Consider the following 27876-nt stretch of genomic DNA (forward strand, 5'->3'; position numbering starts at 1 on the left):
TCTCAGGTTACTTCAGCCCCTGGCCAACACTTTCCAGTTTTACCTCCCTACAATGAGAGGTTTGTTTTCCCACACTGGCACAAGTGAGAACGGGAATTCACCGCTCTGGTATCCGAGCTGGGTGGGGGATGAGGGGAATTGTAAGCCAACACTCTATGGCAAAGGGTCGAGATGCACTAACGCACAATGTATCTGCTTGTCATCAGATCCTTACTTACCCAGCCTATGTCTATTCCCCACCATTTATAAAGAAAGGAAGCATTTTTTTTAGCACCCTTCATAGAAACATAGAAAATAGGAGTAGGAGTAGGCCATTCAAGCCTGCTCCGCCATTCAGTATGATCACGGCTGATCCTCTATCTCAATACCATATTTCCGCTCCTTTCCCCATACCCCTTGATGCCTTTTGTGTCTAGAAATCTATCCAGCTCCTTCTTAAATATATTCGGTGACTTGGCCTCCACAGCCTTTTGTGGTAGAGAATTCCACAGGTTCACCACCCTCTGAGTGAAGAAATTTCTCCTCATCTCAGTCCTAAATGTCCTATCCCGTATCCTGAGACTGTAAACCCCCCCCCCCCGCAGCCAGGGGAAACATCCTCCCTGTCTAGCCCTGTCAGAATTTTATATGTTTCAATGTCCCAAAGCTCTTCACAGCCAATGAAGTATAGTCACTGCTGTAAAGTAGGGAAACACAGAAGACACTTTGCACACCAGCAATGTGATACTGACCAGATAATCTGTTTTAGTGATGTTAGTTGAAGGGTAAATATTGGCCAGGAGAACTCCCCTGCTCTATCCTTTTGAAATAGTGCCATGGGATCTTTTACATCCAACCTAAGAGGGCTGATGGGACTATACTTTAATGTCTCACCTCAGTATTACACTGGGAGCATCAGCCTAGATTTTGTGCTTAAACACTCCTGGGAGTGGGACCTGAACCCAGGACCTTCTGAGTCAGAGACAAGAGTTCTACCCACTGAGCCACAGCTGACACTAGCAGCTGGAGGACCCGTTGGCTCTGTTCCAGTCGCAAATCGCTTGCGCTGCTTGACTGCGCTGATTCGCGGGAGATTATGTTAATTCGTTCTTACGGAAACCTGGGCGCAATTTTCCGATTGCGCCCATGGAGCCAACTCCAGGCCCCTGTGGATTGCTCCAATGAGGTGGATTTAAGATGTGTCGTTTTGAATCAAGGCTTGAGGCTGACAGGAAAGGGGACGTTTCCTCAACAAAATCAAGTGTCTTTCCCAACATCCACTGAAAAGGAAATACTTTAATTCCTTCCAGTGTAGCCCTGGTTTTCTCAGAAGCCGCTGTTTCCTTGAGCCTGTCAGCAGAGTTTCCTGTCTGTTTGCAGAATGGCCGGCCTCTGAGCATTTCACCGTGCTGGACGAGAAGCTTCCTCTTTGTTTTCTCAGTACTTTCACATCATCTCTTTTTGCGTCATCGCTCACAGAATGATTCAATGTCCCCTCCCACAGCGTGTACAATTAGCAATACCTCACGGGAAGAGCTTCAGCACAGGAAGCATAATTACTTCACTAATCACCTCAACGTGTGACAGGACTCTTATATTCCATTATTGCGTTTATATGTGTTTGCGTGTGGGTCTATATTTGTGCGTTTCTGGTTTTGTTTGTCCGCACATGTCTGTGTGTGTGTGTCTGTCTTTCTTTTTATGTTTGTGCTTGCCTGCATGTGTATGTGCGTGTGCGTGTGCGTACGTATGTGAGCATGTGTGTGCACAGGTGTGTGTATACGTGTGTCTGACTCACACACAACAGGGTGAGTTTTATACATTTTATATGGCAGCAGAGTTTATATACAAGTGTTCTTTATTAACCAATGCAGCTTAAACATCAGTGTGTCTTGTACCTTACACACATCAGTACACTTCATTGCTGCACGTTGACGAGCTGGACTCAGTACTGTGTCCTGTTTGACCCCAGCGTACAGCCTCTGTTCTTAGGCGGTTTTGCCTCTGCTTTCACCAGTCCGTGACTAATTTCTCGATTTCTCTGACACCGGCCTGTGGTTTTACGGAATGCTGAAAAATGAACAACATATTTATCCCATTCCCTCCCTGTTAGTCATCGAGGAATAATATACATGAGTTAACACTAATTAAACAAGAATTAAATGTCGTCGTTTTTGCGGCAGTGCGCAGTGGTTTTTTGCGGTAAAAGGTGCAGTGCCTTTAATGGGAGCCGTTTGCCATCGGTCGGAGAAGCTCAGTGTGGCAGCACACCTGCCAGGGACGGGCGGGGCGATTACCACACACTGGCAGGCTGTGGCTTTCCGAAGTCGCTATGAAAGGCGACGGATCACCAGCAGGATAGCAATCGATGCAACAAAACAAACAGGGCTGTTTGTGATTTCCCATCTGCTGATGTAACGGGGGGGGGGGGGTGTTTTAACCCACGATGGGTGGAAGAGGGGGGAGGTGGGGGGTTAAATTGGTAAAAATGTGAAACCCGACCCCAACACACCGCAAACGCGTCTACTTCCGGGGTGGGTTTTGGGGGCGGCTGAGTAACTGGCTCTGGAGAGGAGGGTCACTGATTATAATATTTAAATGAGGCTCCGTTGCTCAGATTTTGGGGGTTATTTGAAATTAACGGCTGCAGGCCGGGTTTCCCAGGGCTCGGGAAACCTGGCAGCTAAAGGGGAGGCGGGAATGGCCGGATCCAACAGGTTAAGTGCCTTTCCAGCACTGATTGTGGGCCAGGAAGTGCTTTCCCCCCCCACCCCCCGGGCCCCTCAAGCAAATCTTCTGCTGCGATCAGCCTCCCCCCCCCTCCCCCCCGCCACGCCCGCGATCGGCCTTCCCCCCCCCCCCCACCCCAGCCCGCGATCTCTCCCTCCCTCCCTCCCTCCTCGTTGCAGCGTTCCGAGCCCTCCCTCCCCACTACTACCGGCCCCCCCGATCCACTCCGATTGCCGAGGGCCATCCCCAGCGCTCCCCGGCTGCGGCCTTCTACCGCAGGCTTTCCCGCCCGGCAGCCGGCCCAGATTGAGAGGCTGGTCCGGCTGCCGGGCCGGAACCGGCGTTAAATTCGGCAGGCCCTCCGCCTTCCCGGGGTTTCCGGGTTTCCCGGCCTCAGACGCACCCGCCCGCTCCCTCCCCCCAAATATCGGGGCCGACGTGTTTAGCAACAGACCGCAAGTGTTCGCCATTGGAACAAAGCCCAGTATCGTGGCCCAGTAACATATCTTGTGAGACTTGCTATTGAGCCCGATAGTCATTGTAATACGCCATCGCTTTATCCACTCCTGGCGGTTTCCTTCGCTCCCCTTTGACTCTTGGGGCTTGCCCCACAGCTCTCCTCTGGTGGCCACTGTTTGTTTGTGAATCTTGACCGTGAGTGTCGGTCGGCTATTCGACCACGGGGGCATCACAGCTGTCCCCAGCCGACAGCTAAAGCTGGGAGGACGGAGACTGACGATTGGCTTAGCAACGGAGGTTTTACAACTATCGTAAATTGAGTCGACAAGGCTGTTCTTTTTTTGGCTCCGCACCTCTAAAAATCACAATAAAAGAGGGTCGAATTAAAACCGGGAACGTGGGAGATGAAAACCAAACAACGAGGAAATGTAGCATAATGACTGCTAAAGTGGAGGGATTCAGAGATTGTGGTAATGCAACAACAACCTGCATTTATATAGCGCCTTTAACCGAATAAAACGTCCCAAGGCGCTTCACAGGAGCGATTATCAAACAAAATCTGACACCGAGCCACATAAGGAGACATTAGGGCATGTGACCAAAAGCTTGATCGAAGAGGTAGCTTATAAGGAGGATCTTAAAGGAGGGGAGAGAGGCGGAGAGGTTTAGGGAGGGAATTCCAGAGCCGAGGGCCCAGGCAGCCGAAGGCACGGCCGCCAATGGAGGAGCGATGAAAACCGGGGATGCGCAAGAGGCCAGAAATGGTGGAGCGCAGAGATCTCGGAGGGTTGTAGGGCCGGAGGAGGTTACAGAGATAGGGAGGGGGCGAGGCCATGGAGGGATTTGAAAACAAGAATGGGATTTTATAATTGAGGAGTTGCCGGACCCCCGGGAGCCAATGTCGGTCAGCGAGCACAGGGGGTGATGGGTGAAGGGGACTTGGTGCGAGTTAGGATACGGGCAGCAGAGTTTTGGATGAGCTCAAGTTTACGGGGGGGTGGAAGGTGGGAGGCCGGCCAGGAGAGCATTGGGATACTGAGGTTTAAAAGAATGAGACGATGAGGGTATTCGTGTTAATAACTGAATATCAATGGTTAGGGGGCAACAGCTTTAACATTGTGCATTTTATTTTCTTGGTGAAGCTATTATTAATAGAACTTTAGTAAACTTCACTACCGTCCTCACTTAACACCACAATGATGGATTGCCTCCTGTGCCATTTACCCTCTTAAGCCAACCAGCTATCCGATTTCAATGCGCCATCACTATTACCAATCAAGGGAGTGCGAGCTTAGATCATTGGCACCAGGTCATTGTATAACTGGGTATAACACGGAGTAAGTGGGAGAAGTGGGGCTCAAATATGAGTTCAAATCCTCAAATGGGGTGTGCATTCAATTCACAACGTGGCAGTTTTAGAATTTTTTTAAAACCTGGAAATAAAAAGCTGGTTATCAGTAAAAGTGACCGTGAAGCTGTCAGATTGTCGTAAAAATACCAGCTGGTTCACTACTATCCCCATAGGGAAGGAAACCTGCCGTCCTTACCCGGTCTGGCTTATATGTGACTCCACTTGGAGGAAGCACTGAGGGTAGCAAGGGCACAGAATGTACTCTGGGTGGGGACTTCAATGTCCATCACCAAGAGTGGCTCGGTAGCACCACTACTGACCGAGCTGGCTGAGTCCTGAAGGACATAGCTGCCAGACTGGGCCTGCAGCAGGTGGTGAGTGAACCAACACGAGGGAAAAACTTACTTGACCTCGTCCTCACCAATCTACCTGTCGCAAATGCATCTGTCCATGACAGTATTGGTAGGAGTGACCACCGCACAGTCCTCGTGGAGACGAAGTCCCGTCTTCGCACGGAGGACACCATCCAACGTGTTGTGTGGCACTACCACCGTGCTAAATGGGATAGATTCAGATCAGATCTAGCAGCTCAAAACTGGGCATCCATGAGGCACTATGGGCCATCAGCAGCAGCAGAATTGTATTCCAGCACAATCTGTAACCTCATGGCCCTGCATATTCCTCAATCTACCATTACCAACAAGCCAGGGGATCAACCCTGGTTCGATGAGGAGTGCAGAACAGAATGCCAGGAGCAGCACCAGGCGTACCTAAAAATGAGGTGCCAACCTGATGAAGCTGCAACTCAGGACTACATGGATGCTAAACAGCGGAAGCAACATGCTATAGACAGAGCTAAGCGATTCCACAACCAACGGATTAGATCAAAGCTCTGCAGTCCTGCCACATCCAGTCGTGAACGGTGGTGGATAATTAAACAACTAACGGGAGGAGGAGGCTCTGCAAACATCCCCATCCTCAATGATGGTGGAGTCCAGCACGTGAGTGCAAAAGACAACGCTGAAGCGTTTGCAACCATCTTCAGCCAGAAGTGCCGAGTGGATGATCCATCTCAGCCTCCACCCGATATCCCCACCATCACAGAAGCCAGTCTCCAGCCAATTCGATTCACTCCACGTGATATCAAGAAACGGCTGAGTGCACTGGATACAGCAAAGGCTATGGGCCCCGACAACATCCCAGCTGTATTGCTGAAGACTTGTGCTCCAGAACTAGCTGCGCCTCTAGCCAAGCCGTTCCAGTACAGCTACAACACTGGCATCTACCCCACAATGTGGAAAATTGCCCAGGTATGTCCTGTCCACAAAAAGCAGGACAAATCCAATCCAGCCAATTACTGCCCCATCAGTCTACTCTCAATCATCAGCAAAGTGATGGAAGGTGTCGTTGACAGTGCTATCAAGCAGCACTTACTCACCAATAACCTGCTCACCGATGCTCAGTTTGGGTTCCGCCAGGACCACTCGGCTCCAGACCTCATTACAGCCTTGGTCCAAACATGGACAAAAGAGCTGAATTCCAGAGGTGAGGTGAGAATGACTGCCCTTGACATCAAGGCAGCATTTGACCGAGTGTGACACCAAGGAGCCCTAGTAAAATTGAAGTCAATGGGAATCAGGGGGAAAACTCTCCAGTGGCTGGAGTCATACCTAGCACAAAGGAAGATGGTAGTGGTTGTTGGGGGCCAATCATCTCAGCCTCATGGCATTGCTGCAGGAGTTTCTCAGGGCAGTGTCCTCGGCCCAACCATCTTCAGCTGCTTCATCAATGACCTTCCCTCCATCATAAGGTCAGAAATTGGGATGTTCGTTGATGATTGCACAGTGTTCAGTTCCATTCGCAACCCCTCAAATAATGAAGCAATCCGAGCCCGCATGCAGCAAGACCTGGACAACATCTAGGCTTGGGCTCATAAGTGGCAAGTAACATTCGCGCCAGACAAGTGCCAGGCAATGACCATCTCCAACAAGAGAGAGTCTAACCACCTCCCCCTGACATTCAACGACATTACCATCGCCGAATCCCCCACCATCAACATCCTGGGGTCACCATTGACCAGAAACTTAACTGGACCAGCCATATAAATACTGTGGCTACAAGAGCAGGTCAGAGGCTGGATATTCTGCGGCGAGTGACTCACCTCCTGACTCCCCAAAGCCTTTCCACCATCCACAAGGCACAAGTCAGGAGTGTGATGGAATACTCTCCACTTGCTTGGATGAGTGCAGCTCCAACAACACTCAAGAAGCTCGACACCATCCAGGACAAAGCAGCCCGCTTGATTGGCACCCCGTCATCACCCTAAACATTCACTCCCTTCACCACCGGCGCACAGTGGCTGCAGTGTGCACCATCCACAGGATGCACTGCAGCAACTCGCCAAGGCTTCTTCGACAGCACCTCCCAAACCTGTGACCTCTACCACCTAGAAGGACGAAAGCAGCAGGTACATGGGAACAACACCACCTGCACGTTCCCCTCCAAGTCACACAACATCCCGACTTGGAAATATATCACCGTTCCTTCATCGTCGCTGGGTCAAAATCCTGGAACTCCCTTCCTAACAGCACTGTGGGAGAACCTTCACCACACGGACTGCAGCGGTTCAAGAAGGCGGCTCACCACCACCATCTCAAGGGCAATTAGGGATGGGCAATAAATGCCAGCCTCGCCAGCGACTCCCACATCCCACGAACGAATAAAAAAAAAAGCCCCATGCCAGTGCTGTTGACTCTTCATTGCCCTTTGAAGTGGCCCAGCAAGACACTCAGTTGTATCAAAACTGCCATCAGCGGTTGAAGAAGAAGGCTCTCCACCACCACTTTCTCAGGAGTTACTAGGGACGGGCAATAAATGCCAGCCTTGCCAGCGACGCCCACATCCCGAGAATGACTATATAAAAAAACCACTGCAGAGGTGTGCCTGTCTGGACAGGGAGGATTTCTTATGCTGATGCAAAAATTATATTGGCTTGTAAGAAAACAAAAATAGCCATGGAGAAAAAAAACAGGAATATAGGAATGAACACAGGGTGCTGATGTTCACAGATAAACCTTTGTAACTGTTCCACTTTCAAGAGGGTGTACTGCTGACGAGACTCTCTCTACAGATTACAGAGCCAGTATGATTCAGCTTTGCCCTCCTAATTAGCCATGTAGGCAGACACACAAATTGCTATCTGCACACGATCTGGGGGTACAATGTACGTGTAGGTTTATAAATGTTATTTGACAAAACTGAAACATTCAGCAGCATTTCCAACTTCATGGGGCCACAAAGGTCGACACCTCTGTTTTTTTTAAAAAAACAACTTCCCTCCTCCAGTCTCTAAACAAAGTCAACCGTTATGATCAATCTGGTTATAAACTGTTTTTAAATAGCTCTTTATATTTTCGTTCTGCCTGTCACAGATATTGTAAGAGGGTTCTTGTTAGCAGAGTACAGTAATAAGATCGATCACATTTTTTGGAATGATGGGTGAACGGGATTTCATGTAGGCATGTTATTTTTTTTATACACATATAAAACTCAGTAGTAATTCTATCATCTATTATCTCAAAGGGGAAACGAAAGGTAATGACTTACATGCTGAACTGTTCCTCTGCAAATTACCCTATATACAGAGCTCCTCTCCTTATCTCTAGCTAAAATCTACCTGTCTTGCTGTGAAGATTTCCAATTTGTCCGACTTAGCCTCACTCAAAGGATTGCTCTCGGGTTTGCCTTTTTTTAATACAGCTCAATACCCTGCAGAGGCTTGTCAGAAATTCAAGACTGCCAGCTCATTCACAAATATAACAAACTGTCATACCCCTAACTGAACCAATCACAAAGTCTGTAAATATTTGAAAGCGTGTATTTGATTCTCTCTCAAGCCTGTTACTAAGGAGACAATAATAATCTATTTGACAACATATTTAACAATATAGGGTGTTTTTTTAAACTCCTATGTGTTGTACCAGAACTCCCCAGCTCCTCTTCGAAATAGTGGCCGAGGGATCTTTTACGTCCACCTGAGAGGGGCAGACGGGGCCTCAGTTTAATGTCTCATCTGAAAAACAGCACCTCCGACAGTGCAGCACTCCCTCAGTACTGCACCGGGAGTGTCAGCCTGGATTTAGGTGCTCAAGCAAGCAATGCAGGGGGGAAAAAAATTCTAAAATAACCTCAAAGCAGCGCTCCAAACTACACCCGTGGGTTCTTTGAATTCACTTCCTTAAGCAGCACAGTCCATGCCAGCCCCTGGGTGCCCATTTTATATGGGCAGGTAGATAACTGAGTTCTGTATGGGCACAAGTGCCAGGAAATTGTGTGGGTGTCTAAATTAGGTCAGCGGGCCTAATTCTAATATAACAAACTGAAAGCTGGCAATCGCTTCTGGTGTCAGTACAGAATCTGACCACTAAATTGGATGGGACACTAAATGGGCAGAAATCCAATGCAACAGATCTCTGAACATTTTCCCAATGGGTTGTGCTTACTTCATGCCCATTTATTGGGTGTGGGCCAATGGAAAACCTGCTCTACTATGTAATAGAACTTTCCAGTGCTCACTTGGGATATCGAAATGGCAGCATCTTCCCCTTCGAAAACCGTGTTGGCTGTCATTTATTGGCTTACAAGTAATCCTCAGGTAATGATCGGTTTCATTATTTTGCCAGTTACAGATGTAAGACTAAACGTCTGTAAAAAAGAAAGACTTGCATTTATATAGCGCCTTTCATGACCTCAAGCAACCCCAAAGCTCTTTGCAGCCAATGAAAGATCTTTTTAATTGAGAAGTGTAGTCACTGTTGTAATGTAGGAAATTGAACAGCCAAATTGTGCAAAGCAAGGTCCCACAAACAGAAATGTGATAACAACCAGATAATCTGTTCTTTTAGGTGTTGGTTGAGGGATGAATATTGGTCAGGGCACTGGGGAGAACTCATCTGCTCTTCTTCGAAACAGTGCCATGGGATCTTTTAGGTCCACCAGAGAGGGCAGAAGGGACCTTGGTTTAACATCTCATCTGAAAGATGGCGCCTCCAACAATGCAGCACTCCCTCAGTACTGGCACTGAGTGTGTCAGCCTGGGTTATATGCTCAAGTCTCTGGAGTGGGACTTGAACCCACAACCTTCTGACTCAGAGGCAAGAATGCTACCCACTGAGCCTCGGCTGACACCTATCTGGCTTTGTTTTGCCGTCTTTTTGATAATAGATCCCAGGTTTCATTCCTGGTTTATGTTGAGTTGGCTGATCTCCACTGCAGATAGTGATAGAGACCTGATCACTATCTAGAGACTTGCCAAAAAGTGTGCAAGTGAAGGGCGGCAGGCTTGGCTGTGCTGCCCTCCATAATTTTTTTAAAATTTCATATTCATAATTGAACATGTGGCCGATACTCACTGCTGAGGCTCATGGACGTGAATTCTGAGATTCTGCTCTTCCTACCAAGGAAGTCACACCTGAAGGGAACAGCGGTTGGAGATAAGGTTACGACATTGTAGTCTCCATTCTCCATCTGGGTCATGGAATTAACCTTGTGAAGAGTGGTCCCTTGGACAAAGCCCTCGAAAAGGCCCCGTTAAACCCTGGAATCACCCCTGGCGTGAGAAGCCCCTTCAGGAGAGGAGGGGGAGAGGAAGCAACAAATCGACTTAAATTATATTAAGATGAATCTCAGGAGACACGTAGGTGTAATTAGGTGGATGTAAAAGATCCCAAGGCACTATTTCAAAGAAGAGCATGGGAATTCTCCCCGGTGTCCTGACCAATATTTATCCCTCAACCAACATCACTTGAACAGATTTTCTAGTCATTATCACATTGCTGTTTGTGGGATCTTGCTGTGCCCAAATTGGCTGCTGCGTTTTCTACATTACAACAGTGACTACAATTTAAAAGTACTTCATTGGCTATGATTTGCTTTGGTCGTGAGGCCATAAAAGTCGCTATATAAATGCAAGTTCTTTCTTTATTAACTTTCCCCAGATTCTGAAACCTCCAGGGGCTTCCCAGCTCATTTAATGTTCAGATTATCTGGCACAATTACACAACGATAGACAAACAGACAGGAGCATCTCAGCAGTATGACTTCCTGAGAGGGAGGAAGGGAAATAACATTATTAAAGTAATTATTAATACAAGAACCGGGACATTGTTACAGGTGCTACACCATCTGCCTCTAATTTGCATCGCGTGGTGGTTTCACTAGCTACCCGCCTACAGTGGGCTGTGGTTATGAACTGAATTCACATCTACAGTAATACGGTTTGAGTGAATATCAGATAAGATCCCATCACTGAGACAGGATGAAACTGATCCAAAGCAACAAGCGATTTTATCAGTCTTTTCCTCCATTGTACTCAGGAGGGTGAAGATAGGAAAAGAATGTCAGTAAATTTAAAGTAATTGGTAGAAGGATTAGAGGGGAGCTGAGGAGAAATGTTTTCACCCAGAGGGTGGTGGGGGTCTGGGACTCACTGCCTGAAAGGGTGGTGGAGGCAGAAACCCTCAACTCATTTTAAAAAGTACTTGGATGTGCACCTGAAGTGCCGAAACCTACAAGGCTACGGGCCAAGAGCTGGAAAGTGGGATTAGGCTGGATAGCTCTTTTTTGGCCGGCACAGGTACGATGGGCTGAATGGCCTCCTTCTGTGCCATAACTTTGTATGATTCTAGGTCACAGAGTGACTTGTGACATTGACCACCATCATTGTAGTGTCACACTGTGTCTTGTAGAATCACTAACAATTTACTTCTACTACCAACCAGATCAAGCAGTAAACTTAGAGTTAATAACAACTTTCATTTATATAGCACCTTTAACGTAGTAAAACATCCCAACGCGCTTCACAGGAGCGTAATCATCCAAGACAAATTGACACACCGAGCCAAAGAAGGAGACATTAGGACAGGTGAGCACAAGCTTGGTCAAAGAGATAAGGTTTTAAGGAGCGTCTTAAAGGAGGGAAGAGAGGCGGAGAGGTTTGGGGAAGGAATTGCAGAGCTTAGGGCAGCTGAAGGCCCGGCTGCCGATGGTGGGGCGAAGGGAGTGGGGGATGCACAAGAAGCCAGAATTTGGGGAACGCGGAGTTCTCGGAGGGTTGTGGGGCTGGAGGAGGTTACAGAGACGGAGGGATTTGAACACAAGGATGAGAATTTTAAAATGGAGGCGTTGGTGGACCGGGAGCCAATGTAGGTCAGCGAGTGGAGGGGTGATGGGTGAACGGGACTTGGTGCGAGTTAGGATACGGGCAGCAGATAAATGCACTGTCTGGTATTCATTGGCTACGAAGTGATTTGGGGCATCCCAAGTTGGTGAAAGATACTATATAAATGCAAGTTCTTTCTTCCTCCTTCTTAATAGACACTAAATTGATACGGCCGCAACAATGACCGAGGTGGGAATGGGAAATGTTATTTGTTGCATTATGGGATGTTCCAATGAGGGTCCAAGTTGGGGCACTTCACCAGTGCAGAGTATAGGCAGATTCACTCTTTGCCTAGCTTGTTCTATACCTAAGAGCTTGTTGCTGATACTGGGCAATTGAAATGCAAAAAGCATGCATTTGCTATCACGCACCCTTCACCTTTGCTGAGCAGCAAAGTGCACAAATGTTCAGTGCAAACTCCTCTGATGACTCAGTGGGTTTATCCAGTGAGGTGCTCGGCCATATTGATCTGGAGGTTCCCAGGTTTGGCCATTGATTTGTCCTGAGATACCTGGGGTCAACTGGCCGCAGTACCCCTGCGTCAAGGAGTGGAAGATAATGAGGTATTATTGCCTCTCCCCACCTTTGCGACCTCCTCCCTATGTACCAGCATGCTCCCTCGTCTCTGCTCCTTTGCTTCCCCCGCTCCATTTCCAGTGACAGAGCCTTCAGCCATCTCAACCTCACACTCCAGTGCTATCTTGAGGGGAGCGCTGCACTGTCGGAGGTGCCGTCTTTTAGATGAGACCTTAAACCGCGGCCCCGTCTGCCCTCTCAGGTGGACGTAAAAGATCCCACGGCCACTATTTCGAAGAAGAGCAGGGGAGTTCTCCTTGGTGCCCTGGCCAACATTTATCCCTCGACCAACATCACTAAAAACAGATTATCTGGTCATTGTCACATTGCTGTTTGTGGGACCTTGCTGTGCATAAATTTGGCTGCCGCGTTTCCTACATTACAACATGGACTGCACTTCAAAAGTATTTCATTGGCTGTAAAGTGCTTTGGGACGTCCTGAGGTCATGAAAGGCGCAATAGAAATGCAAGTTCTTTCTTTTTCCATAGTCATTCAATGGCCAATGTGATGCCAGTGCATGTGATTTGATTGCTGGACACTGTCAGGGTTAGTGTTGTTGCAATCGCTGTTGTGGAATGACAGAACCATTTCACAATTGAATTGACCTGCAGTGACTTCCGACATAACGATAGAATGTAGAGGAGTAAACAAAGAATGATCTAGTAGCACAGTGAGTGTGCTTGAGAGTAATATGTACTCAAAACTGGGAAAGGTATGATTGTTGATCCCCGTCATACTGTGGTAATGTCTAAGGTCACAGAAAAGTCAAAGTAATTATGAAATGGTTCAGTGAATCTTCAAAGATATCAGTGGACCAGGTGCACAGGGACAATCACTGATCTCTACTAGCTAACAGGGCACAGCACCGGGAACATTCTGTGTTACACAAGTATGCGGAGCTGAGCTGCTTGGCTGTTATTTCACTGAGGACTTTAAATGACACCATTACTCACAAGAACGGAATTCTCTCCCCCAAAAAGGCAGCGGGTGCTGGGGGGGGGGACAATTGGAGCTTTCAAGATTGAGATCGATAGATGTCCATTAGGACAGGGAATCAAGGGATATGGAGCAAAGGCAGGTAAATGCAGTTCAGGTGCAGACCAGCCATGATCCAACTGAATGGCGGGGCAGGCTCGAGGGGCTGAATGGCCTCCTCCTGTTCCTATGTTCCTCTGTAAGCGCTTTGGGACGTTCGTCTCCAAATGAGAGCTGGCATTTTAGAGTCACAATGCTATTCCTCGGTTGCAAATACTGCAAGTGTCCTCATTTCAATTGTTTTCTTTCTCCAGTAGTACATGTGCTGCAGGTTTATAAATGGAATATGTTGTGGGCAGTAATGAAAGACAGATATTTCCACTTACAAAGTTGACAGTCACTTTGTCACTCATGAGTTATTATGTGAGCCTCACTTGTGAAGATATTTATCGCCTCTTAATGCTGCCCATGGAATATCCCTGCCGTATTATTCACACATTCTGGCCTCAGGGCGAACGTGTCAGTACTGAATGTGCTCTTTAGTTGACTTCTTTTTTGACCAGTTTTCTTTCACCTTTCCCCCCTCTTCTCCCCGAAGGAGATGGCTGACCCCGAGATGTAATTCCACAGCCCTCTGGTGCCGTATCCAAGTGGCATTCTTGGGCAGACGTCACCTTGACTCCAAGCATCAACAGCAAAACAAAATCCAAGCAATCTAGGTCTAGTGAGAGTCAACTGCCAAACACAGCCACAGCCCCCTGTTTACTCCCCTCTCCCTTACTAGAAGCTTCATAGAATCAGAGTTTACAGCGTAGAAGGAGGCCATTCAGCCCATCATGCCTGTGCTGGTGTTATCTCTTCCGCTGGAGCTGCCTATACTAATCCCATTTACTTGTCCTATCCCCATATTCTTTGATATTCTTCCGTTTCAAATACTTTGCCAATTCCCTTTAAAATGATGCCAAAGGCCTGGATTTTAAGTTGGCCGGGATTAGCGCATGAAATTGGGGGGGGGCGGGGGGGGTGGGCCGAGCGACAAATTCGCACGACGAGGCTCGGGGAGATTTTCACCCGCCCCGGGGCCTGGTTTAATTATTCCGGCTCGGACTCCCGCCAGAACCCGGGTAGGAATCACTCCCGGGAGTGGGAATTCGGGTGACAGGAGGTCACTGCCAAGGATCCACGGGAATGGTCCCTGGCAGCCAGGCAAGTGGTTAGACATGGAGAGAGAAGGGGGGATCCAGAGGTGATCACGATCAGGGGAGGGGGGGGGGGGGGGGGAGCGAGGTGTTGGTGTGGGGGGGAAAGCTCAGGGGGGGAAAGAGGGGCCCAGGGTTTCTTTGTGGGGCCCGGAGGAGCACTCCTGCTCCTCCCTGACCCACAAGAAAACTTTAAAAAAAAAACATTTTAAAACCTCGCTGGGCCTCCTCCAGCCCTTGGTCCGGCTCCCAGCAGGTTTGGCCTCACTGCTCCCCCTGCTCAGGCTGAAATCGCAGATCAGGCCCCAGTGGCGTCATTTGAGCCCGACCTTCCTATTTAAAGAGGACCCCGCAATTCAAAGCCGCAGTCGGTCTGATCAAGGCGGAGAAGGAGTGGGTCAGAACCCCGCTCCATTTTAACTGCCCCCTCCCCCCCCCCACGCAGTCGGACTTCCATCAGGTGGGTGGGGGGGGGCGTAGGGAGTTAAAATCGAGGCCCATTAGTCTCTGTCTCAAGGGCCGCTTGTGATAAAGCATTCCACCTGAGCAAAAAAAAAATCATCCAACTTCCCCCTTTGTTGTTTTGTTCTGGTAATAATCAGCGGCCGGGAATCTCCTGTGGAAATTCTCCCGATCAGTCGCAGTAGCTACGGCCGAAGATCGGCGAAAACCTCTTTCGCGTGGCATGTCCGTGGTTTACACCACAGTTACGGCGGCCAATCAGGAGACCCAACCCCCCAACCAAGGAGATTCCCGCCGCCTGTGTTGACTCCCTCCCTCCATCCCTCCCTCATTACCAATTTCCCAAATGGTCAATTTTTACCATCGGCACAGAGCCGGCACGTATCAGAAATCGCGGGGCACACTGCTGGTGATTTTCGGTCCATTGGTTCAGACGGATGATCGAGGGCAGCGGTGTTTATGACTCTCAGGCCGGCCGCAGGGTCCCGCTGGTGGCACGGAGCCTCGAGAAAGTTGCACCGGTCGTTCACTCTTTACCCTCTCAGAATCCTTTATAATTGTGAAAACTCCTAGGAGTTCCCCCTTAACCGCCTCTTGTGAATCTTCGCTGTGTGACCTTCTGCAGCTCTACCCAACGCCTTGTACAAAATCACTTCCTCGCTTTTAAATTCAATGGTTTTGTGTCGTTCCTACCTACGCCTTTAAAGGTTTATGGGGGTCATTTTCACCTTCACCGCCTGGGTGGTAATCTGGCGGAGTGTATCACCCCCCCACTTAAGAGAACCCGCCCGCCTCTCCTTACCGAGATTTTAATGGGGTGAAAATCAGGCAGGTTCCACAACATACAGGCTACCCGCTCCGACGCATTATCACCTGGCGGTGAAGCTGAACAGTGCACCTTGTGTATCCTCACTCCGAGATCTCTCTCCGTTCCTCTGCCATGTTAAGAACATTACCATTTAAGGTATAGTTCCTTCCACTTCTTTTTTCGCAAGTTTACTACATCACATTTCTCGACGTTGAACTGCATCTGCCACCTACCTGCCCACTCCACTAACCTCTGCGGGCTTGAAATTGGTCTTTGCCCAGTGGCCCAGAAAGAGTTCATTTGAATCGGCAGCCGGCTTTACACTGTTGAAGTCAATGGGGAAATAAATCAGCGCATTGTAAAACAGGGCCGTCCCATTCGCTATGAGTCCATTTTGCACTACTGGCAAAGACCCATTTCACCCCACCCCATATGTCTTACAGTCTCTTGCACACTTCTGCACAGCTTTCCATGACAACTCCTTGCTATCATTTCTCTTGTGGCTATGTTCAAATCATTTATATAAATGTCAAGTGTCCCACTCCAAATTATCCATTGAGTTACATCAAAGCTACAGCACAGAAACAGGCCATTCGGCCCAACTGGTCTATGCCGGTGTTTATGCTCCACATGAGCCTCCTCCCTCCCTACTTCATCTAACCCTATCTGCATATCCTTCTATTCCTTTCTCTCTCATGTGCTTATTTATCTTCCCCTTAAATGCATCTATGCTATTTGCCTCCAACTATAGTGAGTTCCACATTCTAACCACTCTTTGGGTAAAGAATTCCCTGACTAGGAATGTGGGCATGCTCCTAGTCTCTGCCAATGTCAGTGCCAATCTCGAATTGATTATAAGGTGGCTGAGGAGAGAATGGAGGGATTTAGTCTTTCCTAACAAAATGGCTGATGATGACTCACAAGCCAGTCATCTCAAATCAATTTGCTTATAAGCAGGAAATTATTTATATTATTAGCATTTTGGACACTAGAACTTAGAGCAGGGACAGTAGTGAAATCTAGAGAGTGGAGGGAGCAGGAACGCCACAGAGAATGGGGAAGATGCGACGGAGTGCGTGAAAGCAAGAAGACAAACTACCTCCCCCTATTTTCTGTCTGACTCAGACGACCAAATGCAAACAAGTTAAGGTCAGCTCCAAACACCTGTCTGCTCTGCAAGTTCGATGATAAGAATGTAAGAAAGCCTGGATTGAAAAGAGGTCAAACAGTTAATAAAACTGTTCCTTTCTCAGATTGTGCAAAATCTAGGCTATCACTGAATCTATCCCACCTATTCGATCTCTGCATCGATATCCCCTACCCCCGCAAAGGTTGTTAAGCAAAACTCCAAAGTCCAAACCGCAGCCCCAAAAATCCATGGGCCCACTGCACCAGCGCAAGTGGGAGTGGAGTGAGCGCCACTGAGCTCCATTCCTGTCCCAAACGGACTATCCAGGGGCAGGGCAGGGTCAACGAATTACCAGAATGCCAACAGGTGCCCACGCCTGTAAGGGTGCACCTTGGACATCCAGTAGGGGAGGGTAAGAGATGCAGTGCCGGACAGCTGCATGGGGGCGGAGGCCCACTCCAAAAAGGTTTGTCTCTGCAGATCATCCACCCATTCATAACACGCAATCCCAGGGTTTACCTGGTCAAGAGGCCTGCCTGGAGATCCCAGTGGGCCCCATTCCCACCATTGCAATCACCAGGACAACGGGCTCTTTCTGGTTTCCAGATCGTTAGGCAGGGTAGGAGGTGGGAGCCATAGCAATTGCAATTGGGGTCGGGGGGGGGAGGAGGGAGAGGCCTCCCGCCTGCCCCATCTCCGCTGACGACGTGGGCCACTTGCAAAAGCTCCCCTTTTTACTGGGCAGAGACCCAGCATTTCTGGATTCTGCCCGAATTACTGCCAGTGGCCCTGAGGAAATTCGATGGCCCACCTGTCCAGCCCCACATCTCCACCTGTCAGCCCTGGCCCACCACCCAGCACAAGAACCATTGCGGGTAGATCTCGACTTTGGGCGATAGGGCAAAGCAGGTGATAGCGAGTCGGCAGCCCGTCTTACATCTCTCCCCGTTTTTATTTCCGTTGGCTTCAATGTTATGGAAAGTCAATTGGAAATTAAAAGAAAACAGGGAGAGATGTAAAACGAGCTGTCGACTGGCAATCACCCGTTTTACACAATCGCCAAGGTCAAGATCTACCACATTGTGTCCCACTCTGGACAGACACGTTAGAGTTTTGCCTTTTTCAGAATCAGAGAGTATTTATGCTGATTTTTCCTGTTGGAGATTAAATTGATTAGGGTATGATCCACCATAAAGTAGAAAGAACGGCCTCTCTGGTTACTTGTCAGCAGTCACAATCCTGTTCCCAACGTGATCTAATTACAGATATTTGCCTGTTCAGACGATGTCATACTAGGTCATTGTTTTTGTAAGTGTGACGACTATTTTCCATAATACACAATAGTGCATCTCATGACAATACAGGGCCTAAATGGATCAACGTGCTTATGTACTGACAAGTTTCATCTGCTCTATTCACAGAGCAAGGAGAATAATGTGATCCTCAAGGCACATCTGAAGAAGAACAGCCACCACCGCACTCTCATAATGTGCTCATAGGTCATTTTCATTGACTCTCACCCTGATGTCAGGACACCTCATTTCCTGTTGCTAACAATATGAGAATTGTTCCACCTTTGAATATGCTGAAGTCCTTACATCTTCTTTAAATACATTCTCAGGATGTGGGCATCACTGGCAAGGCCGGCATTTATTGCCCATCCTTAGTCGCCCTTGAGAAGGTGGTGGTGGGCCTTCTTCTTGAACCGCTGCAGTCCGTGTGGTGAAGGTTCTCCCACAGTGGTGTTAGGTAGGGAGTTCCAGGACTTTGACCCAGCGACGACGAAGGAACGGCCAATATATGTCCAAGTCGGGATGGTGGGTGGCTTGGAGGGGAACTTAGAGGTGATGGTGTCCCCACGCACCTGCTGCCCTTGTCCTTCTAGGTGGTGGAGGTCATGCGTTTGGGAGGTGCTGCCGAAGAAGCCTTGGCGAGTTGCTGCAGTGTATCCTGTGAATAGTACACACCGTAGCCACAGTGCGCCGGTGGTGGGGGGAGTGAATATTTAGGCTAGTAGGATCATATGTGCTGGACTTGTAGGCTTATAATAAAAGTGTCATTTCAACACCAGGGGCACTAAATTGGGCCATGTGGCGCCCATTATTTCGGAGGGACAGATAACGAACACTGGAATCATGTAAAGTAGGGAGAAAATGGCTTCATTCAGTGTGCAATGCTGATTTAAAGTGATAGACACCATTTTGGCACTTAACGCTCAACTCAACGCACTGTCTTAACCCCGACCATCTGAACGTGTCTTAGAGAGCTTGGAGGGCCCCCCCCACCAGCACTATTTAAAGGGATCATGCAGGATTTATAGGTTTGCGGCTGGATTATTGCTTCTGGCTGCCAAGACATTTGTAACTTTTTATGTAAATGTTAAATCTGAGATTGATAGATTTCTGTGAACCAAGGTTATTAAGGGATATGGGGCTAAGGCGGGTATATGGAGTTAGGTCACAGGTCCACCATGATCTCATTGAATGGCGGGACAGGCTCGAGGGGCTAAATGCCACTTGCTGCCTCCTGATATGCGCCACCTTCTCCTGCAAGAAAGTGGGACGTGTGTCTGGGTGATGTGCCTGTCATGGTTGAATAGCTGCCAGTGTGTGTGGCCTGTGAGTTGTGGGTGGACGGCTTGAAACAGTGGTAATGTGCAAGGGTGAGAGGAAGCATCTGGTTGGAAGAGTTGCGTACTGATGGAAAGAGTTTATTGGTATGTGGGTGATGGGGTTGCAGTGCATGGTGCAGTTGGTAGGAGACGCCACTTGACAGTTGACCTCACTCACCTTGACCACTCATATCAAAGCATTGCACTTCTTCCTGCACTGCATCCATGTTCATGATGCTGTGCGCCCGGCATCGACTTCATCCCCTGCTGCCTCCCACTGCCTTTTGGATATATGTCTGGAGGGCCTCTTGCCCCCTCCCCCGCACCCCCCTCACGGATATAGGATGTCCCTCCTTCTGTCCACCTCTTGCACCAAGGTCTCTAGTGCATCAGCAGAGAACCTTGGTGCATGCACTCTCTCAGGCCTGGTACCAACTCAGATCGGCAGATTGGTGAGGTCTGGCGAGCAGATTGGAGGATGTGGGATTTAGTAGTGCGCAACCTTTATTCAATGTTCTAACATAACTCATCAGTGTGTAAACATAGGGATGGGACCTGCATCTGTGTTTTACGTGTGCGATGTCTGATCTCCGTTCAGACTCCGTGCAGACAGTAGACTGTTATTTTCAGCAAATAACAGGTACCAGCTACCTTTAAGAGATTCCTAAGAAACATCCTCCCTTTAAGAGATTGAGCTCCCCTGGTGGTGGAAAGTGCAAATTGCATTGATTCCACTTGCAAAGCCTGGAAAGGAAGGCTGATTGCAGGTGAGTCCTTGGGTGGGCCGAAACTTGAGCAGGGGCCATTGGACGCAGGGTGATAGCACATCACACTACCTACGCCCAAAATATGGCCTCTATCCAATTTCTCCTCCTTGGTCTTTTCTCTTTTTGGAAGTGACAGCTTAGCACAGTTGGTAGCACTCGCAGGTCTGAGTCAGAAGGTTGTAGGTCCAAATCCCACTGCCAGACATAAGGCTGCCACTTCAGTGCAGTACTGAAGGAGTGCTGCATTATTGGAGATGCTATCTGTCAGGTGAGATGCTCGAGGGGTCACAGTCTGAGGATACGGGGTAGGACATTTAGGACTGTGATGAGGAGAAACTTCTTCACTCAGAGGGTGCTGAACCTGTGGAATTCTCTACCACAGAAGGCTGTGGAGGCCAAGTCACTGAATATATTTAAGAAGGAGCTAGATAGATTTCTAGACACAAAAGGCATCAAGGGGTATGGGGAGAGAGCGGGAATATGGTATTGAGATAGAGGATCAGCCATGATCATATTGAATGGTGGAACAGGCTCGAAGGGCCGAATGGCCTACTCCTGCTCCTATTTTCTATGTTTCTATGTCTCTATGCTCAAGTGGATGAAACATCCCACGGCACCCTATTCGAAGATGAGCAGGGAGTTCTCCCGGTGTCCTGGCCAATATTCGTCCTTCAACTAACACCGTCAAAAATATATTATCGAGTCACTGATTCATTTGCTGTTAGTGGGACCTTGTGTGCCCAAGGTAACTGTCACGTCTGCCTACATAAAAAACATCACCTTGAAAGTAATCAATTGGTTGTAGAGCACTTTGGGAATGTCTGAAGACCGGATCAGGAGCTATATTGATGCAAGTTTTTTCTTTCGTTGAAAAAGTGAAGTGCGACAGTGAGATATTTTGATGTTCCAACTACCCCGCAACGAAATGGCAAGTCCTAATGTGACTCCCAAATAAGAAGAAGATTTCTTCTGCTTAGTGAAATTGTAAATGTGAATATAAAGAACATGCTTATGATTTCCTACAAATAGCGGACAAAGGAAATCTTCCTCATGTTGAGTTACCTGTGTCGACAGTGGGAGGCATCAGTTATTGTATAGATATAGATATAAACTGTGTGAGTCACTCAATTAAACTCCAGTCTTTTAACTCAGTCCCAGGTATCCATTATTCGATGTAGCCAATAATAGGATGCTTGGCACCTGTAACACTGATCCGCGTCAGGCATAAGCAACCCATATTATCGGGCACCGAGGACCTTCGGTTTGGTGTAATGTGGAACTGATGTCCTGAGCATCAAGCACGCGCTAGGCTGCTTGAGCCTTTCAAAAATTGTTAACGAGGTCCTAGCCCCATCATTTGTTCTCAGCTCCTGAACAGCGCTGCTGTTGCCCTGTGCCCATATGGAAGGGGGTGTTGGTTGGTAGGCCCCCCATAATCATCCAGCCTTGTCCTCCCTGAATAGGGCAACACTGAGGGTGGTACAACTGGCCCCAGTGTCTCTGCGTTTAGGGGAAGGGATAAAAATCAGCCACAATTCGTGCTCCTGAACACTGTCCAGTGACTCCTGGTGGAAAGTGTACGTGGCCAGAACCTCAGGTGAGGACAGGATTTGGGCTCGTCTATGGTGCATTCCACAGCCTGCCAATAGTCACTAGCTGAACTCGCGCATAAGGAATGACGGTTTGAGCAAGGTGGAGAAGAACTGTGTGAATGAGTCAACATCTCCAGGGGAGGTGGGGGATGAAAGTGGGGGGTAAAACACAGAAAAGTACCTAAATAACCAAGGGAATGGGGTTGGGGGGGGATGTTTTGAAACAAATGTTCAACTGAAACTATTTACCTTTAAAGTCTGATTGTGAAAAAAGCTGTATCCAACCACAGCCATGGCAGATAAATGTCAAACACTGCATGATGCATGAGTCAGACCGGAGAACTGTGATTTCATCATCAGCTATCTGATGAAATGAGTGTGACTCATTGAGAAACTTGCTGAGTCAACGGGTAACACGAAAACACAGCACGGTTTCTGTATTACAGCATAGTCTCATTGGTGAGTGTCCCTGCCAGATGACTGTGAATCAGGAATGAGTGTGTGGCAGGAATTATTTTAAGGACTGGAATGCCATCTATGGAAGGCATGAGGTGTTGACTCTAATTTGATGTATTATGCGTGTGTGACAAATCGCTAAAGAAAAGCTGAATGAATAAAGAGGGGATGAGGTAGAAGGAAAGATTGAGGAAGGTCAAACTGTAAAACCCAGAAAGAAGTCACCCAAAAATTCAGGTTCTTTCTTTCTTTCTGTTGGAGGGTTAAGGCCATCTATTCCTGCAAAAGCAAATATGTGGAGCCCGTCCCCCCTACCCCGGGACTTGCACTCGATTAAGCAGTCAAGTCCCTGCATCGCACAGCAGAGCCCCACAGAGACTGGCACCTGATGAGATGTGTGAGAGTGGGATGAAGCTGGCTTTCCTGAGAGAGGGAACAATCGTTGCTGAGTACCAAAATGCGTCATAATTGTTTTAATTGAGGACCTCACCCAAACCCCACCCCACCCCCACTGCCTTTATTATACATTTAACAGAAGACACCTGCCTAAATGGTGGGGGTCGTGTTCTGAATCAAATTATAGCAACAACAACAACTTGCATTTATATAGCGCCTTTAACATCGTTAAAAAATCCCAAGGTGCTTCACAGGAGCGATTATCAGACGAACATTTGACACCGCGCCACATAAGGAGATATTAGGACTGGTGACCAAAAGCTTGGTCAAAGAGGTAGGTTTTAAGGATGGTCTTAAAGGAGGAGAGAGAGGTGAGAGAGGCAGAGAGGTTTAGGGAGGGAATTTCAGAACTTAGGGCCCAAGCAGCTGAAGGCACGGCCGCCAATGGTGGGGCGAAGGAAATTGGGGCTGCGCAAGAGGCCAGAATTGGAGGAGCGCAGAGATCTGAGGGTTGTAGGGCTGGAGGAGGTTACAGAGATAGGGAGGGGGCAAGGCGAGGCCATGCAGGTTTCATAACACAAGGATGAGAACACCACGTTGAGGTATATAATATGGTGCAGATATGGTAAACCTAGAACATTACCAAATTAAATTGGAAAGGAAGACCAGAGAACATAAATTTAAATGAGTTCAAAGTAAATTTTGAACAGATACAATAGGAAGAACTTCTTTGCCTAAAGAGTGCCAATTTGCACCAATCTCCTGGAAACTATTAGGAGTTTTCAACATGCAGCTGGTTTGTTTGATGGGAGAGTTGGGGTACCAGAGGTGTCAGCTTCCTTGGGCCAAATAACCTCTTCTCATCCTTGGCTTCTCTTATGAAATGAGATTGAAAGTGCCGGGGATCCGTATCGGCAGCAATGATCAAATACTGAATAGAACAGGATGGTTTCTGTGCAGCTCGGACACGGAAATGTCACCTGCGGAAAGCAACAATAGCGTAGGTGTAAGGCTAGACGGTTATTGTGGAGTTTCCTTCAACTGGCTTGTGGGGTCGGGGAGAACTTAAAAAGAAAGGGGGGTAAAATTGAGTCTCGTTGCGCCCGTTATCCGGGCGGAAAAAATGGGCGGGAAGAGGTCCAATTCAGGGGATCAACCTCCCACGCCCAAACAGCGCCCGAAACACGTCTGGCGTCATATTGGTTCGGGCGCCAGAGAGGCGGATCTTTGGCAGCCAGTAGGCTGAGTAGAAGCCACAATGGACAGCCATTTGCCTGTCCATTGTGGGGATCTCCTTCAACCTTTAAACCAGGGACACGAACTGGACCTGCAGAAAATAAGGTGTCGATTTAAGATTTTTTAGCCCCCTCGTTGGGAGGCCAATGGGGGCATGTTTTTTTTGGTGGGGGGGGGGGTTTGGTGAAGGCCTGGCTCCAACTCCAGGCTTGCCAGCCTTCACCACAGTCTGTGGCTTCTGGGGGAAGTAATGGAGCCTGGGATGCACCCCCAATTGGACGCCGTCATTGCCATGTTAATGAAGGGACCTCCCCCTGACCCTGCGAATTTCGGTGGGGTCAGCACCGGGGGTCCTGGGTGGGCTACTGCGAACTCTCAGCCCAGAACCTTTAAAAGAGGGAGTCTCTTGTTAACAGGTGGGGGCGCTACCATTGCCCTGGTTATCCTAGGCTTAACGGGCACCAAACCTTTGTTTAAGGGGTAAGAGAGGCGAGCAAAAGCTTGGTCAGAGATGTGAAGCTTTTGAAGGTGGGGACAATAGTACAGAGGAGGAGTAGTTTGGGGAGGGAGGTAGAGAGGGAGAGGAATTTGGGGAACCAGGTAGGTAGGGGATTAGGTTTGGGGAGGGAGGGAGGAAAAGAGGGGTAGAAGTTTGGGGAGGAAGATAGAGAAAGGGAAGTTTAGGGAAGACGATAGAGAGAGGGGTTTGGGGAGAGAGGTAGAGAGGGGAAGAGGTTTGGAGAGGAAGATAGAGGGAGGGGTTTGGGGAGGAAAGTTGAGAGAAGGAGTTTGGGGAAGGTGATAGAGAGAGAGGGGTTTGGGGAGCAAAGTGTAGAGAGTGAGGGGTTTGGGGAGCAAAGTGTAGAGAGTGAGGGGTTTGGGGAGGAAGGTAGAGAAAAGGAGGAGTTTGGTGAAGATGATAGAGAGAGGGGTTTAGGGAGGGGTAGAGAGAGGGAGGAGTTTGATGAAGATGATAGAGAGAGGGGTTTAGGGAGGGGTAGAGAGAGGGAGGAGTTTGATGAAGATCAAAGAGAGAGGGGTTTGGAGAGGGGTAGAGAGAGGGAGGGGTTTGGTGAAGATCAAAGAGAGAGGGGTTTGGGGAGGGATAGAGAGAGGGAGGAGTTTGATGAAGATGATAGAGAGAGGGAGGGGTTTGGTGAAGATCAAAGAGAGAGGGGTTTGGGGAGGGGTAGAGAAAGGGAGGAGTTTGATGAAGATGATAGAGAGAGGGGTTTGGGGAGGGGTAGAGAGAGGGAGAGGTTTGATGAAGATGATAGAGAGAGGGGTTTGGGGAGGGGTAGAGAGAGGGAGAGGTTTGGTGAAGATCAAAGAGAGAGGGGTTTGGGGAGGGATAGAGAAAGGGAGGGGTTTGATGAAGATGATAGAGAGAGGGGTTTAGGGAGGGGTAGAGAGAGGGAGGAGTTTGATGAAGATGATAGAGAGAGGGGTTTGGGGAGGGGTAGAGAGAGGGAGGGGTTTGGTGAAGATCAAAGAGAGAGGGGCTTGGGGTGGGGTAGAGGGAGGGAGGGGTTTGAGGAGACTGGTAGAGAGAGGACGGGTTTTGGGGGCTGACACTAAGGCTGTGACACTAAAGTTGAAGCAGAGCAAATGGGGATGCACATGGAGAGTTTCTTTAAAAACATTTGCCATAACACAGCATACAGCAGAAACAGTGAAAATAAACTTGTACAAAACACAACATCCACAATGTATCAAAAATTATGATGCATACCCATGAATATGTAAAATGTGTGAGCCTAAGCTGTTCGGGCCCCTCTCCGAGCAACTCATCACCCCAAACTTGCAGGGTTACTCTCATCCCCTTCGCTGGGCCAAATGGGTCAAGTCAAGACAGGGTACATAGCAACCATCCCAGAGGCCCCCTAAGCTCTTGGCCTGCACGCCAAGATATAATTGGTTCCTTGCACAACAGCCTCTGTGACTAAGCCGTCTCCTGAGAGTGCCTCCACTAATGCAGAATTGTGCAACGTACACATGAGAGTGGCAACACTTTGTCTCAAGAATATGACCCTAAAAGTGACCGCAGAGCACAGGTCATCGTGTTTGGAATCTAGAGTTGCCAAGGCCATTTGTAGACTGGGACAGTGAAGGAATCGTTGTTTCAGTTCTGTTGCTTACTTCGGTGATGATTAATTGAAAACCTTAATAACCATAATAAAGAATGGCTCCTTGTCACGAACAGAAAAAAAGAAAAAGTGAACTTTCAGTTCAGAAGACAGACTTCCAAACGCACACTCCCAACGCTGACCCCCGCCCCCTCGGCTTTACATACTGGGGAATCGCCAGTGATAAATCTAATGGCCATAAAACTGCAAGGCGCATGCCCGCCATCTCTCGATTTCACGTTTCCTCGCGGGTGAATCGCTGCCCTGTGAGCGCGTTTGGAGAACGGGCCTTTCCGTATCCAGTTCACCTCTTAGGAAATTCGGTAGAGCCCGCTAAAAAAAAAAACTGGAGCGCGAGGCGCGGATCCAAGATGGCTCCTGGGCTGGCGGCTCCTTGGGGAGCTCCTTTGCTCTGCAACTCTATCCTTCCTCGTTCATCCATTGAGTAATCGCTTGCCGTGCCTATGTAACCTGATTCTCCATATATCCATTCGTGTGAGCATTTTGAACACCACTCTGGACTCCTGCCCGTCACTCCTATTTCACCTGTCCCAATACCTTCTTAATGTGGCTCGCGGCCAAATTTTGTCTGGTAACACTCCCGTGAAGCACCTTGGGACATTTTGACTACGTTAAAGGCGCTATATAAATGCAAGTAGTTGTTGGAACCGGGGTGGGAGGGGAAGCAGATGTGTGGCGTACTGAAGCTAATTGACCACATACTGTGGATACTTTGAATTTTTTCAATTAGTCTCTTTACTTAGCATCAGAAAATCCTACCTTGTGATTTCAGCAACAGCTTTCGACTGAAGACTTGGCAGGGAAGTACATTTTGCAATGCCTGTGATTCTTGGAGTTTCGAGCTAGCAGACATCCTGTCTCAAGACCTCTGTTGCACCATGTCAAGCCACCTCACAATCTCTGCGATGTCTCCAATCTCAAAGATTTAGTCATTTTGCAATCGAAAGAATTCTACGGGGTAAATTTAACGCAGCCTCGCGGAACCAGCAGGGGTCACGCGTTGATTTAAATAGACGGAAAAGTGCGCCCCGATTTATCTTCCGTTAAGTAGCACGGGAATCTCAGATCATTTACTACTGCCTGATATCTCAGGCGGAACGTAAAAGGATCCCAGGATGCTATTCGAAGAAGAGCAGGGAAGTTCTCTCCGGTGTCCTGGCCAATATTTATTCCTCGACCAGCATCACTAAAACAGATTATCTGGTCATATATTTCACCGCTGTTTGTGAGAGTTTGCTGTGCGCAAATTGGCTGCCCTGATTCCCTGCATCACAACAGTGACTACACTTCAAAAAAAAGTACTACATTGGCCGTGAAGAGCTTTGGGGCCTCCTGAGGTAGTGAAGGACGCTATATAAATGCAAATTCTTTCTTTTCTTTCTATGTACAAAGGCCAGTTTTTACACATGCTCACTCCGAGTGCACAGGATTACTCACGGGTCGCTCATACTGGGGGAATTGCAGGCACGCTCCCGATATTCCTAGGATCCGTACTGGGAAACGTGCATTCATTAAATTGGCCTTGTATCTTTAAAACGCACTGTGAAATTTGCACTGCAGGAGATGTAGCGTCCCACTGCAAAACAAGCTGCCAAGTCTGGTTGGTGGGGGCGGGAGTGGGGATATGAAATCCCCCCCACCACCACCTCAACGCTACAGGGCAGCTTTTACTGGTTGTTGTCCGAGCTGAGAACTCCCCACTGAGGCGAGCGAGTGGGGAGAAAATTTGGGGGGGGAAAGAAAAAGTCTGGACTGTGTGATTTTTAGAGTGACTCTTGCGCCC

At 48.5% G+C, this 27876-nt stretch overlaps 1 long non-coding RNA gene across 1 annotated transcript; it reads right to left on the minus strand.

Moving 5' to 3' along the window:
* Positions 1 to 1667: 1667 nt before the first annotated feature.
* Positions 1668 to 27757, minus strand: LOC137335412 (uncharacterized). Its single transcript, XR_010966403.1, has 3 exons — positions 26853 to 27757; positions 16010 to 16082; positions 1668 to 2049 (listed from the first exon to the last, which is right to left on the minus strand). It is a non-coding gene; the product is annotated as an uncharacterized lncRNA (long non-coding RNA).
* Between the last annotated feature and the right edge of the window lie 119 nt (positions 27758 to 27876).

The sequence above is a fragment of the Heptranchias perlo genome, chromosome 19 (assembly GCF_035084215.1).
Source record: "Heptranchias perlo isolate sHepPer1 chromosome 19, sHepPer1.hap1, whole genome shotgun sequence".
NCBI lineage: Eukaryota > Metazoa > Chordata > Chondrichthyes > Hexanchiformes > Hexanchidae > Heptranchias > Heptranchias perlo.